This window comes from Lepidochelys kempii, chromosome 8, assembly GCF_965140265.1.
Source record: "Lepidochelys kempii isolate rLepKem1 chromosome 8, rLepKem1.hap2, whole genome shotgun sequence".
Lineage (NCBI taxonomy): Eukaryota > Metazoa > Chordata > Testudines > Cheloniidae > Lepidochelys > Lepidochelys kempii.
Window position 1 is genome coordinate 83,952,512 of NC_133263.1, and position 13,573 is coordinate 83,966,084.

The following is a 13,573-nucleotide window of genomic DNA, read 5'->3' on the forward strand; positions in this document are numbered from 1 at the left end:
TGGGAGAACCAGCTCTACACCACCCTTGGCTGCTCTTCGCTTCATGTGACATGCCAGAGACAAGGCAGGGGGCCATTGCAAACTGTAAGAATAAGCCAAGCAGCAGCCATTAGCTGAGAAGCAAGAAGCCACATCCTCACATTCCATCTAAATTACGTTAAAACAATGTAATATCAGGCTGTGAAGAAGGAGACCCTGTCCTAATGGCATTTGGTCCAACCCCTCAGACAGAGACAAACACCTACAAGATCTCTATCAAGTATTCTTACAGCTACAATACCCACCTGCCGAAGTGAAGAAACACATTGACAGAGCCAGAAGAATACCCAGAAGTCACCTACTACAGGACAGGCCCAACAAAGAAAGTAATAGATGCTGTAGCTCACGAAAGCTCATGCTCAAATAAATTGGTTAGTCTCTAAGGTGCCACAAGTACTCCTTTTCTTTTTGCGAATACAGACTAGCACGGCTGTTACTCTGAAACCATCACACCTTCTTGTCAACTGTCTAAATGGGCCATCTTGATTATCACTACAAAAGTTTTTTTTCTCCTGCTATTAATAGCTCATCTTAATTAGCCTCTTACAGTTTGTATGGCAAATTCCACCTTCTCTGTATGTATATATATATATATCTTCTTACCATACGTTCCATTCAGTGCATCCGATGAAGTGGGCTGTAGCCCACAAAAGCTTATGCTCTAATAAATTGTTTAGTCTATAAGGTGCCACAAGTACTCCTGTTTTTTTTATTGTCAAAGCTGGAATTCTTGACAGACAGTATTCCCTTTTGCACTGCAATATTTCCACATATGTGGTATTTCTCAGTGCTGGCAGTGTTTGTTTAAAACAAACAAACAGAGGCTCAGATCTGAACTGAAATGAAAACCCCAAGAATCCTCGACCCCAAAGATTGACCTCTTTGGCTCATGACCCATACCATATCAGCTGCCTGCTCTCCATAAGCACCCAAATAAAGGTGTAAAGTAAACGCAATATAAAAAATAAAAGCTATTATTTAAAAGAAGCCAAAAATGCCTACCTTTTAAGTTGGGACATCGTAATTTCCAGTCTCCCTCTGTACAGAATGTTGCAGATATCCATATTATTTTTATGAATATCAATATTTCCATCTATTTCATTACTCTCATAATGAGAGTACTACATTGGTGCAAAGAATTAGTCCTTGGGGGTTTACATGTCTGCACAAAGGCAAGCAATGGGTGTAGATAGCCCAATCACTGATACTTAAACAAAAAATACAGGTGTCAGGAGCTTTTGTTGATTTGTCCAAAAGGAGAGAACTGGCTGAAGAAAATTGACACTAATGACTCTAATCCACTGTTACAAGAACAAGGTTTGGATAATGGAAAAACTGCAATGGGGACACAGGAAGAAACATGGGTTTTAGAGTCTGCTGTTAAACAAGCTGCTACCAAGGAAGAGCAGACCAGAACCAGAAGACAAGACTGTGAAGGAGGCTCCACTAAGGAAACTGAGGCAAGGTCTTGCATGCAGATGTTTGTTATTTTTCTGTAAATCTATACATCTCATGCTTTGTCTGAGTAAAGCGTGATTGGTTTAGAAATTCCTCTGCAAATTGGTGTGTCCCTTACTTTGTCATGAAGTCTCTGAAGGGTGGAACTGTAATCCAGAGTAACCATGAGTCTGGAGCTTTGGAGAGGCCATGCATAAGATATTGGGGAGATGTGGGGGGTTAGCACTGATCTTGGGGGCTAGTGCAGCTGAACCACAGGGCCCTATATCCAGAGCAGTGGCACCAGATTGAAGTCTATACCCTGGGAGGGTGCTTGAAAGACCAGATATAGAGACAGTGAGTGCTCACTTAGTAAGCTTAAAAGCACTTGGGATCCAAGGTTTGGTCCACTACAGCAGCCTGATGACCAACCATAACGGGAACTCAACCAGCGACTGTAACCCCCTCCCTTCCCAGTGTCATTGCAATTTTTGTAGATGTTTATAACCTTTTTTTTTTAAGCAGACAACTGGGGGTTGGCTAATGTCTGCTTTCCTAGAAATTTTGAATTAGTTCATCAGAAAACAGAAAGCACACAACCTGAAAATTTCTGGACAAAATCCCCAAGTTTTTGGACAAGTTTTCAACCTAAAATTTTCAGCCGTTATCTGCCCCAAAATATATATATTAGCAATTTTCAGGCAAAACAGTGCTGCAAAATGCCCAGCCTCGTTGGTTTTCTGATGAAAAAAATCAAAATTTTCCTCAGGAAAAAAACAAAGAACCAAAAACATTTTCTAACCTGTTCTACTGTAGATGTGCTCTCCTCAGCTCCTGTGCTTCAGGTTTCATCTCCCTTCTTAGCCATTTCAGACTATTTTAAATTCTATTTTACTGGCATGAATTTTGTTGTAGCATTCCAAAATATATCCTAACTAGTTCCCTCTTTTCCCACTGTGAACATCCTAAGCATTACTGAATATCAGATAGTTTTCTTTAACTCACTGCACATTACTTTGATGTCTACTTTTCAAATGTGAAGTATTTTTTAATCACTGCCCTTTCCACAGAACCTCATCAGCATTTCATGCTTGATGACAGCAGCTCCTAAGTTCAGTGTAGTTTATTATGCCTGGTTTACTCCCAGCTATTGCATCTAGAATAACCTCTGTCATTATTCATTGTTCAATGATTGTACAAGCACATAATCCCAGACTGTGCCTAAAAACACATCTCCTTCCTTCATTTTCCTACCTGATTAATTAATTAACTCTAGAGCCAAGTTCTGCTCTGTTACATGGATAAAACTCCATGTAGATTCATGGAGATGAATCACATGTAGATTCATGTAACTTAGAGCAGAATTTGGCCCTCAAAGCTTTATTTTTCTAAAGTTCATTTTCTTCTGCTATGAGTGTCAGTGTAGCAAGTCATGTTGCTAAACATGTCTTTTCCGTTGACTAAGTACAGCTGCCCTCACTGCCACTCTAGAATTTATTTCCAAAATACCCAATTTTGTGCGCCAAAATGCTTGCAAGAATAACCTGGAAACTGCTAGTCCAGTCCTCTCAATAACACGGAAAGAGGGAGTACGTGGGAAAATAGAGAGAAACTCTGCCTAAAAATTCTCAGCCTCCATCCACCTGAATTTCTGTTAAAAGAGGCTCCAGATCTAAGCAGCTCTGAGTGGTGAGAAAGTTCAGATTCTGATTTGAATTTTTTACCCAATTTTTTTCATACAACAAGCTGCAACCCAAACTCCAGATTGGAACCCTCAGAAATTTCTGAAGAAGTCTGGATCTGGGTCTAAGTTCAACCTTTTGAGATATATGCCCATCTCTCTCTAGTCTGAGGTGTATGATGGAAGTGCTTTCCAGTTGTGAGTTCTGATCTCAGCAGTATGAGGCTGTTTCACACTGGTACATGGCTTGACTTTGACAACACAGTTGTTATGCTTTGCAAAACTCTCTGTGGGGATGTTAGTTCCAGGGAGGGCACACAGCTTAATTTACAGGTTGTGCACACTAACTCAGACTATCCCTTGAACTTTCATTCTGTAACTACTACACTTTTAAGTATTGTGAGGTCTACTGTGTAAAAGCAGAGAAGAGCAAATATAATTTTATTTTTTGTTGAACTAGACTTTGGAACCTCAGAAAGTCTGCCAAAACAGAGACCCAATGACGGACATTGAGCAAAGAAACAAAGGTTAGGAGATGCACTTCTCTTGATAGTGTTAATCCTTATGCACAGCCAAACAACAAGCATTTGCAGCAAAACTTAGCAATTCAAAAAAGGTCTGGCAGGCCTATTTTTAAAGATAAACAGGTCTGTTTATAAAGATAAAAGCTAAAACAAACCAAATACTTATTATTTGTCTTTGTTTCTTCGGCTGCATAGCTTAAACATGCAAATGTTAAAGAAACACAAGTATCTTCCATTTCCATTGAGTATTCTATGAGTTCATTACATAGCAGGACTCTGTCTTCATTTTTCTAATGATAAATACGACAAGGAGTGAAAATAAAAATGTAATGAATAAACTCACCCACAACAGTGACTATTCTCTTGGTTTTTAATACTGAGTTGTTTTCTCAAAGTCTGTAGCTGCCTAAATGTCACAGTGATGGGCAGACCCAAGCTAGTTCTGAATGGTCTTTACACAAATATAGTTCAATTTCAAAACATGAGCCTACATCAAGAGAAAATAAAACCATATGCACTCCATATAGCTTTCAATGGGATAATTTTCTTATAGAAAGTACTGTTAAGCACTTTAGTCAATGATGAGTCCTTTGCTTGCGCAAAGCATTTTCCGCCACATTAACTTTTTTCAGGGGACTGCCTGCTAGTTAACGTTTGCGTTAGAATAATTAAAATATGGCTCCTCTCACTGGAGAGAAAAATGCTTGAGTTTGGTTCCTGGGAATTGACCAGCTGTATAAAAGTGGCCCTTACTAATCACTTAAAATATAAGCCAGCACAGCGCATGATCCTGAGTGAAACAGTATATGAAACAAATTTCTGTTCTTATTAGGAAGTATGATTACAAGGTGCGGGTGCTTTCCCCTAAGCTAACTGAAGTGAATATAAGGTGCAACCTTGTAAATTGTCAGCACATATAAAGCGAAGATTTAGAGAATAGTTTCCATCCTGTATCCTATAAATGTGTCCCATGAGGAAGATTAGTATCAATCATAGGCTTATTGGAGAGGGAGATAGGATACAATGATAACCCGAAGCTATCAACTAGAGTAATGGTCTAAAAAGAAAAAGCAATCAAAGAAGAGAAAAGGATATCCACAATGAAAGACAGAACTGGAAAATCAGGGAGAAATGTATCATGTTGATGAACACGAGCTGTTATACAAGAGAGAGAGAGAGAGAATCACATGAACAATATATAAGCTCTAAAGAAATGGTTATTGCCTAATGTTTATCTTAAAAGGAGTGCAAATAGACATCCATATTACATCAAACTGCTTTACTTTTGTTCTTTAGCTCGAACACTTGCATTGAAATGCAATAAAGCCACAAACACAGTGTCTTAACCATGCAAATTGTTATTGCTGAAGTCTCAGAAAAACAGAGGTTATTCCAAGGGTTTCTAGACAAGGTGCTTGAAGAGCTTGGTATTTTTCTTCATAAAGCCATTGGAGCCAGCCAATTCCCCCTCTGTAAAAATTGGAAATGCTTCAGGATTCTATTCTGCTCTCAGATGCCCCCTGTACAGTGTGTTTGAAGGGAAGAGTGACATTACAGCTTAATTTTTTATTTAAATAATTCTAAATTTCACTCCTGGAATTTGGTGTAAAACCTATGAGCTAGGAGAGGAAGAAAGCAGAATGAGTTGGAGAATTTTTCACAATGAGAAAGATGCTCTACATTATAGACGTCTGTGTGGGGGGAAGAATCTTTAACCCCTTCTTGTTTTGGTCACCATTTAAAAAGCAGTTTGGTTTGTTCGTTTTTTTAAATGGGAAAGGCTGGACACCTAGCTTAAATCTGTCATCAGAAAGCTTTAACTTATATAACCAGCACTTCCTCATCAGATCACCATACAGTAGCTCTCCAGGATTCTGACAGCAGTCCAGAATCAGTTTCACATCGATGGACTTTTATGGAACAGTTTCTTCAGTGCAGTAGGCATACCGTAAAGTAGCTTTCCTGCATCAGGCATGTGGGTCATCTTTCCAACTTTATTGCTCCAAATAAAAGGGATGATTTAGTCATCCAAATAGTAGCTTTGACGAACCTAGACTCTCTAGAACCACAACTTCAAACCCAAGCAGGGCTAGTGCAGACTTTCATTTTTCTGAGGGAGACAAAGTGAGATGCACAGAGCTTACTTTATGTGGATCTTTCAGCCAAGAACTTAAAAATGAGGGGCCAGGTCCTCAACTGGTATAAAATGACTTATTTCCATTGAAGAAAGAGCTGACCCTTGAGGTCCTATGCAGGCTTTTAAAATCACTTCATCCCTCAGACTGCATCAGCAGGAGCAGGAATGGCTCCTCCTTACTACTGCACCAATTCCACTGACTACTTGGTGCTGAGAGACATCTACAGTCCTTACTGGGAGCTTGTCGTTTCCCTGTGGCCTGTTGGCTATTTCTAAGGGGGTGTGCATATAGGCCATGGCTAGAAAGAGTGGTGCTTATTTCTAGGATACTTTTCTATTGCTAAGGAATATCCAGGGGAAGTCTCCCCTCCACCCCCCAATCAACATTTGAAATCCACATGTTTAGCACATACCATCCGCCAAATTCTGCTCAGAGCCTAGTGTTAGGGATGTTATTTAGACAGAACTTGTCACTGATGCCATATCTCTTCTCTCTCCCAGACTATCTAGAATAAGAAAAATGTAGGTGTTCCTAGAAAAACAAGTCAGATGACATCCTCTAGCAAAATTAAAAAGCAATTAAGTTGTATTCCAGAGACTGGCATAAGTACTGTAGGTTTATCTTACATTTAATTTTAAATTATTACACGTCATTTTGGAACAGAAGACATATCTACCTTTTCTAAGCTACGTATGCTGCATGCGTGTGGGGGGAGGGGGCGTGAAGGGGGGAAGGAGGGGAGAGAGATTGCAATTTTCCTCCAATTAAAAAACATTGAACAAGTTGCTGAAGCAGCTAATTTTAGTGCAACATGCATTTGGTTTGCATGCAGGTTTTTTTTTTTAAAATGTTTGGAAATCAGGTTTCTTTAAACAGAATCCTGAATTAAGCACTGGATGTCTGGCAAAACAATAACTGGTTGATATATTTTCAAAAGGCACTGAAATGGTAGCGTACATCATGGAAGTCTGTTAATGCAAAGCCACCCAATAATGTGTATTTTAGCTACCAATGGATGTTTTTTGAAGTGTCCACTGTTCCCAGAGCAATGGACCAAATGCTTTGAAAGGCATAGTTCAGACATGATCAATGAACTACTGATTAACCAGTGCTCACAACAATGTCATTCAACTGCCAGGCAAAGCTGTCCTAAATCTTCTCTCTGGGCCAGATTTCTAGACAAGAGTCTCTACTTCCAAGGTACAAATAACTGCAAGCAGGGCCATCCCTAGCCATTTTGGTGCCCTACGCAGCCCCCCGCAGCCTCAGGCCTCTGCAGCATTAGACAAATTCTGATCAGAGATGGTGTAAGTATACGTGGTCTTTCACAAGTTTTATAAGCACACTCTTCACTCCATTATCCAAGTTATTAATAAAAATATTGAATTGTACTGGACCAAGGACTGACACCTTGGGAGGGAGACAGCCCCAGGCCTCCGCAGGGGGGGCAAGAGGAGGCTTGGGGGGTAGGGAGGAAACTGCCCCCCAGCATGAGCAGGCGGAGTGGGTTGGGGCCAGGTAGCTTCACTTCCTACCACCCGGTGAGTGCAGGGCAGGCCCGACCCTGCACTCACGGGGCGGCGGGAAGTAGAGTGACCCGACGCCAACCCACTCTGCTCTGCTCCCCTAGCTCCCAGTTTTGGGACTTGGGGGCGAAGGGGGGGGAACTGCCCCCCCCGCACTCACCGGCGGTGGGGAGCAGGCTGGGGCTGGGTCACTCCACTTCCCACCGCCCGGTGAATGCAGGGCGGGCCTGACCCCTGCTGCAGTCCTCAGGGAAAGGGGTGGAATGGGGGTGGCAGTGGGGCTGGGACGGAGCAGGGGCAGGAAGAGGCGGGGTGGGGGCGGAGCACGGGCCATAGGGAAGGGGTGGAGTCAGGGCGGGGCTGTGGCAAGCAGGGGTGGGAAGAGGCAGGGCTGGAGCAGCATGCAGCTCCGTAGGGCCAAATTTCCTGGTGCCTTACACAGCTGCATACTTTGCATATGGGTAAGGACGGCCCTGACTGCAAGTAACATTTAGATCACTTAGATATTGAGTGCCCCCTCCCCACAATTTGTGAGCGCACTCACAGACTAGGACATGGAAGAGGCCTAAATTCCAAGCACAATAATTTTCTGGTGCAAAAAATGGAAGCCTGGTTAAGTTGGAGCTGAAAATTTGGCCCTTTGTGTTGCAAATAAAATTTAAATGCTGAGTCCATATGCCTGGATTTCATACGTCTTTCATTGCCAAGTACCCTGGCAGGGTGGAGGAGTCTAAAAAAGCCACCTATCCTACAAGTACTCCTGCCTATCGCCCCCCATCCCACCCCTCCCTTAACAGCCAGTGAAGAGCAAACAAAATAGAAAAATAAGATTAAAAATTTCATCAAGCAAATGTCCACTAATCTGCAGGAAAATGCCAATGTTTTACAGAGCAGCAATGAAGAAGCCATCTTATTCCACCTATCCGTCAGGTGTGCCTCATTCTTTCACATGCTATGTTGTAATAAATATTAGCCTTTGCCAGCACAAAGAATAATGAAGGTCTTTTCGACTTAATAAGATAAGCACTTCTTAGTACTAACTTCAGTATGCAAACTGGATGAGAGCTCTAGCCTGTCAGCTAACAGCACCTGAGATAATCCAAAGAAAACAGGTTTATTTGTCTGATGTATTGGTAACAGATTAAAGCAGATGATACAGCTTTGGACCCACAGATAGAAAGTGCCATTCTGGACAATTAGGCCATTCCTGCCTCAACTCATTGTTTTTAAATTGCCAGAAAATATTGTTCCACTGAGTTTCCAAGCGAAAGTGCTTGCTGGCTGATTGTCCTTTGATTCCTGCACTTGGCAGGTGTGTGTAACAGCCACTACATGCCACAGTGTATTTCTATGGTTGCTGCTGTAGTCTGCAGAACACTTTGAAGTGAATGTTCCTTAAGAAAGAAAATCTGTATGACAGAGGCAGCACTTGTATACTATATGTTCAAGTTTAATGCATATTTTTTCATGTAGAATCAGCCTGCTTTTGGAACTGTGCACCAAAGGGAGAGTGTTATATTCATGAATTGCAAATAAGGAATGTGAAAGAAGCTGGATGGATAGCCATCCTAAACACAGTAAGTAAAAATGCTGAATTACATGCATGAGCTATATGCACTATACAAAACTTGAATATGTGAATTATATACATATTTACTATGTACAGGTGAACATAGTCAATAGGAATCTGGTTCTGCGTATTTTACTTTAAATACTAAAATAGCTTTTCCTTACATATTTTAAGCGGTACCCCTTTGCCCTAAGTGTGGATCTGGTCCTCTATTATTAATACTTCATTACAACACTTATCACAGCTGATTAATAGTACAGGACTACCAATGCTAACCCTGCCCATTTAAAATAAATACAAAAACAAAAAACTGCAGCCCTCTTTGCTTACCTTCCTCTGACTATCCAGTGCAATGTGTCTATAGTGCATAATCTGTCCATCTGTCTCTAAGAGCACCAAACCCTTTCTCCATGTTGTGTTCAGGTCTGAGCATACTGCTGATGTACTTATTATTATTTAATAAACTATAGCTACATCTTTAGAAAAAATGTCTCCTTAAGGAGAGAGATGTAGCCAGCTGATGGGGTATGTAAACACTCAACCTCTCCTGGATTAGCCCAACACAACAATGATTGCCAGAATTCTATTTGTCGTTCTGAGCCAGAGCAAATGCTACATAAGGCTCACATTAAAAAGTTCCATCTTTAGCAAAATTGGCTCTAGGAATCAATCAACTTATCTTCTCTCAGAAGAGCGAGGCTGCCTAGAATTTTACACCTGTGAAAATGGTTACTAGGCATTCAGTAATAATGACTAAATGATAAGCTGACAAGACTTCAAACTAATTTTTTTCTGACATGGTAAAATTCTGATTCTGCTCAGTAAAAAATGTAAATTACTTACACTGTAAAGACATGGTAGATACTGTACAGTATAATGCATATGGATACATAATTCTTATTTACATGTACAGTATACTATATATGCACAGATAACATAGAAAGTAGGCAGAGTATTTCTATCTTGAATAGTTTCCCACATATTAACCATTCAAAACTAATAGCATAGCTTTTCTTATTTGATGATGTTATTAACTGTTGACAGTTTTTCATTCAACTAAAGCTTCTCAAATGAAGAAAAATGACAAATGCTTAGCAGGTCAGATAAAATGGATACAGTGGATAAAGAAAATCCCAGTATTTCACAAAAAATCTGCAACCTCAGAAATAACATTTACTAGATGGATTTTCTCAAGCAGCAATTTCCATTTGCCAAGGGGTAGGTAAGTATAGAATTATAAAGTCCAAGGAAAGGTACTGTAGGTTCTCTGCAAAAATTAATAATACAATGGAAGAGACGGTTCCTCTTTATCCAGCACCAGCTAAATTTTGCTGTCTCCTCAGTCAGGAGGAAATCTGATTTCTTCTCTATGGTCACTCTGTTTCCCACTGCCTAACTCACTTCAGCAGGCACTCAAAGCCAGGCTGAGCTCTTCTCTCCTGATTCTTGGCTGACAGTCTGCTTTGACTTTCCCCTCACCTCACCTGGTCCAAGTTTTATTCATTTCTCCCATGGTTGCTAACTTCCCAGTGTATGTTTCCTTTAGGGGGCAAAATCTCTCTGCCACAGATTCTGCCTCAGTAGTGATGCAAATAAGGATGCACATCTGGTAAATGTGAAATTCATTTAAATGATCTTGAAAGTCATTTTGTAGGACACGACAGAGTTACAAATCCATGAAAATCCAGGCTATCCCTTAAATTTCAGGATGGTAGTGAAAGCAGCTGGGCATACTGTTCACAATGCACAACTTATCCAGTGAACTTCAGTCTCTCTCCTGTTCCCAAATTATTCATCAACAGTTCAGTACAAATGCGCTTGCTATTTGCAATGAGCTGCCAAATGCCTATGAACAATTTCAGCTTATGGATTGTTTGTGAACTGTGTTTCCCACAGATATTCACTGTTTGTTAATACAACTGCATGATGGTCACCTATCTTAGATAGTATTCTATCTGCTCCCTGTTTGGAGGAGTATAACTTTAATAAATAACAGGAGGGCATGGTCCAGTCAGGGTGCCCTGATTCAATCACAAAGAGGGTGGAAGCAGTTCCTGGAGTAAGACCTGAAAGTTCAGGGACTTTCTGGACCTTTTTTTTCCTGGGTACTTGCAGGAGGCCTTCCTTGCCTGAGGCAGCACTGCTAGAGAATCTAGGTTACTGTAACGCTGTAGTCTAGGGTTGGCTCGAAATGTTGCCAGCTCTTGTAGATTTTACCACAAGACTCACAATATTTGATTTTTTTTAAAAAATCCCCAGCCCCCAGAGTTGTGGACTTACATGAGAATCTCAGCTCTCATAAAAAAAGCAAGTAAGTTTATATCCCTTTTGCAAAGAAAAACTGAAAAATGTGACCCTGGTGCACCCTAAACACTCAAAATCCCAAGGGCAAATAAAATGAACCCCAAATTATTTTTTAAATCTAATGATTTTAAGCCAATCTCATGATTTTTGAGCACCAGGGTTGGAAATGCTGTCATCACAGTTCTAGTAAGGCATTTTGCATTGTCCTAGCTGTGATGCTGGAGTCACATACCTAACTGTCTGGTGCCAGGACTTTTGTCTGGGGTTTTGGAAAAATAGTCCCTCACCACTGGCTCTTTCTCACCAATTAATTAAATTTAGGCTCTTCCTCTACCCAAATTAATAAACTTTGGGCTCCCATCTCCACAAACTCAATTAATTCTGCCCCCTGGTAAATGAATGCTGCCCACATACACACCTCTTTGCAGGGCTTGTCTGGAGCTGCTGGGCCCTGGGGGACAGAGTAAATCCTCAGCAACTCTTCTCCACAGACCACTCTGCTTTCCTTGATTCTCCTCCCCCACACTGCAGGAACAGCTGCAAGGGCTCCAGCTACTCTCATTTCCTTCCCCCCCCCCCAACCCCGCTTATGGAGAAGCAGTGTATCTGAGCCTATGTGCCTGCTTTACTCCTCCCCATCCAGAGCTCTGCTGTTCTGCCTCAGCAGCTGTACCCTGAAAAAGAGCAAGGAATGCAGGGGGCCTGTCTCTTTGCTTCCAGCCTTCCCCTCACCTCCTGTTAGAGGAGCAACTCTGATCCTTTCTTCCTCCCTCCCGCCCCCTGCAGGGAAGAAGCCTGTGGCTCCCAGTCCAACTCAGCTCACTCCCTCCAGCACACTTTCTGCTCAGTGTGGGTGAGAGCATTTTTTGAGTCCTGGCCTCTGTTCAGTTCCTCGAGCTCACTTGGGGCAGTCAGGTAGTGACAATTTGAATCAGGGGATTTTTTTAAAACATGGAATGAGATTTTAAGTGTCTTATTGAAATACTCCCCCTTCGTGCCTAATGTCAGATATTACAAGCTGCCTTAAAAATTAATCCCAAATGAGTGAGTACCTTCTTCTCAGTCAGTAAGACTTGGCAAGACTGCACAAAACCACCACTGCCCTCTGGCATCACTCATGGCAGCCTCAGTGGTGAGGCTAAGGACAGAGTGCATATGGATGCTAATTAAAATCTCTTCACTGCACAGTTATCCCAAGGTCTAACCCAGGTGTTGCCCAACCCCCCCTGCTGTCCAAACTGAAAAACAGGAAAACATCTCACCTAGGCTTGAGGTGGCTTTAAGCCTGGGCTAGCATACACAGCTGAGATTATAGCCTTGAGCCCAGGTTTTGCCTCCTACTTTGCTGTGAGGACACTGGCTAATCAAGCCTGTCTGCTGAAGGTCCTCCACCACCTTCCCACACCCGGGCTGTATTTTCTTGCACTCTACCTCTCTGGCATGGGTAAGGCTTTGCAATGGGGACTCTAGACAAACCCGAGGTCATTCAGCACTTGTAGAGGAGTGAGCAGAATAGAAGCCCATTGGCAGGATAGCGTGGGGAAGCTTCCTTGCCTCTCTCGGTGCTATTGACAAGCAGAGAACCACGGGTCTCGGTCTAACACCCATCAAAAGAACTACCTTCATTTTGGCATAAAAGAAATGCCTCCATTCAGCAACATTTGCTTTACTTTGTTAGGCAGTAAATACATGATAGCGTTATCACCAACGATCCCTTTCTTACACAAGCCGTTTAACCCCACTGCAGTAACTCCCAATCTTTCAAGGATTTAAGGCAATTCCCAGTAAATTTCTATGTCTGGATGTGCCTTTGTCAATAAACTTGGTCTGTTAAGTAGCAAAGGAAGATTAGAGAAATAATCCTCCTTAAAAATAATATTGCATTCATTTTTGTATGAGAATATATTGACTGTATAATACAAATGTCAATTTAATAGGGGAAAGACATATATTTAGTCTGTGTGTTACATGTGGTTCTGCCTTTTCCTTCATATAGGCCAGTGGTTCTCAAACTGTGGGTCGGGACCCCAAAGTGGTCCATTTTAAATGAGGTTGTCAAGGCCAGCATTAGACTTGCTGGGACCCAGGGCTGAAGCTGAAGACTGAGCTCCACCCCCACCTGGGGCAATGGGGCTTTGGCTGCAGCCCCCTCTCCCCTCACCTGGGTTAGCAGGGCTTGGCCTGCAGCCCCCACCCATCCTGCCCCCAGGGCAGCAGGGCTCGGGCTCCAAAGCCCCACCCCTCCCAAGTCATGTAGTAACTTTATTGTCAGCAGGGGGGTTGCAGTGCATTGAGGTTTGAGAACCCCTTATATAGGCTTACAGCAAGGTACACAAGTATGATTCATTTTGAAA

General features: G+C 42.0%; 1 protein-coding gene across 6 annotated transcripts in view; it reads right to left on the reverse strand.

Moving 5' to 3' along the window:
- ST6GALNAC5 (ST6 N-acetylgalactosaminide alpha-2,6-sialyltransferase 5) overlaps positions 1-13,573 on the reverse strand; it is a 150,314-nt gene that overhangs the window by 92,967 nt on the left and 43,774 nt on the right. The window lies entirely within an intron of this gene.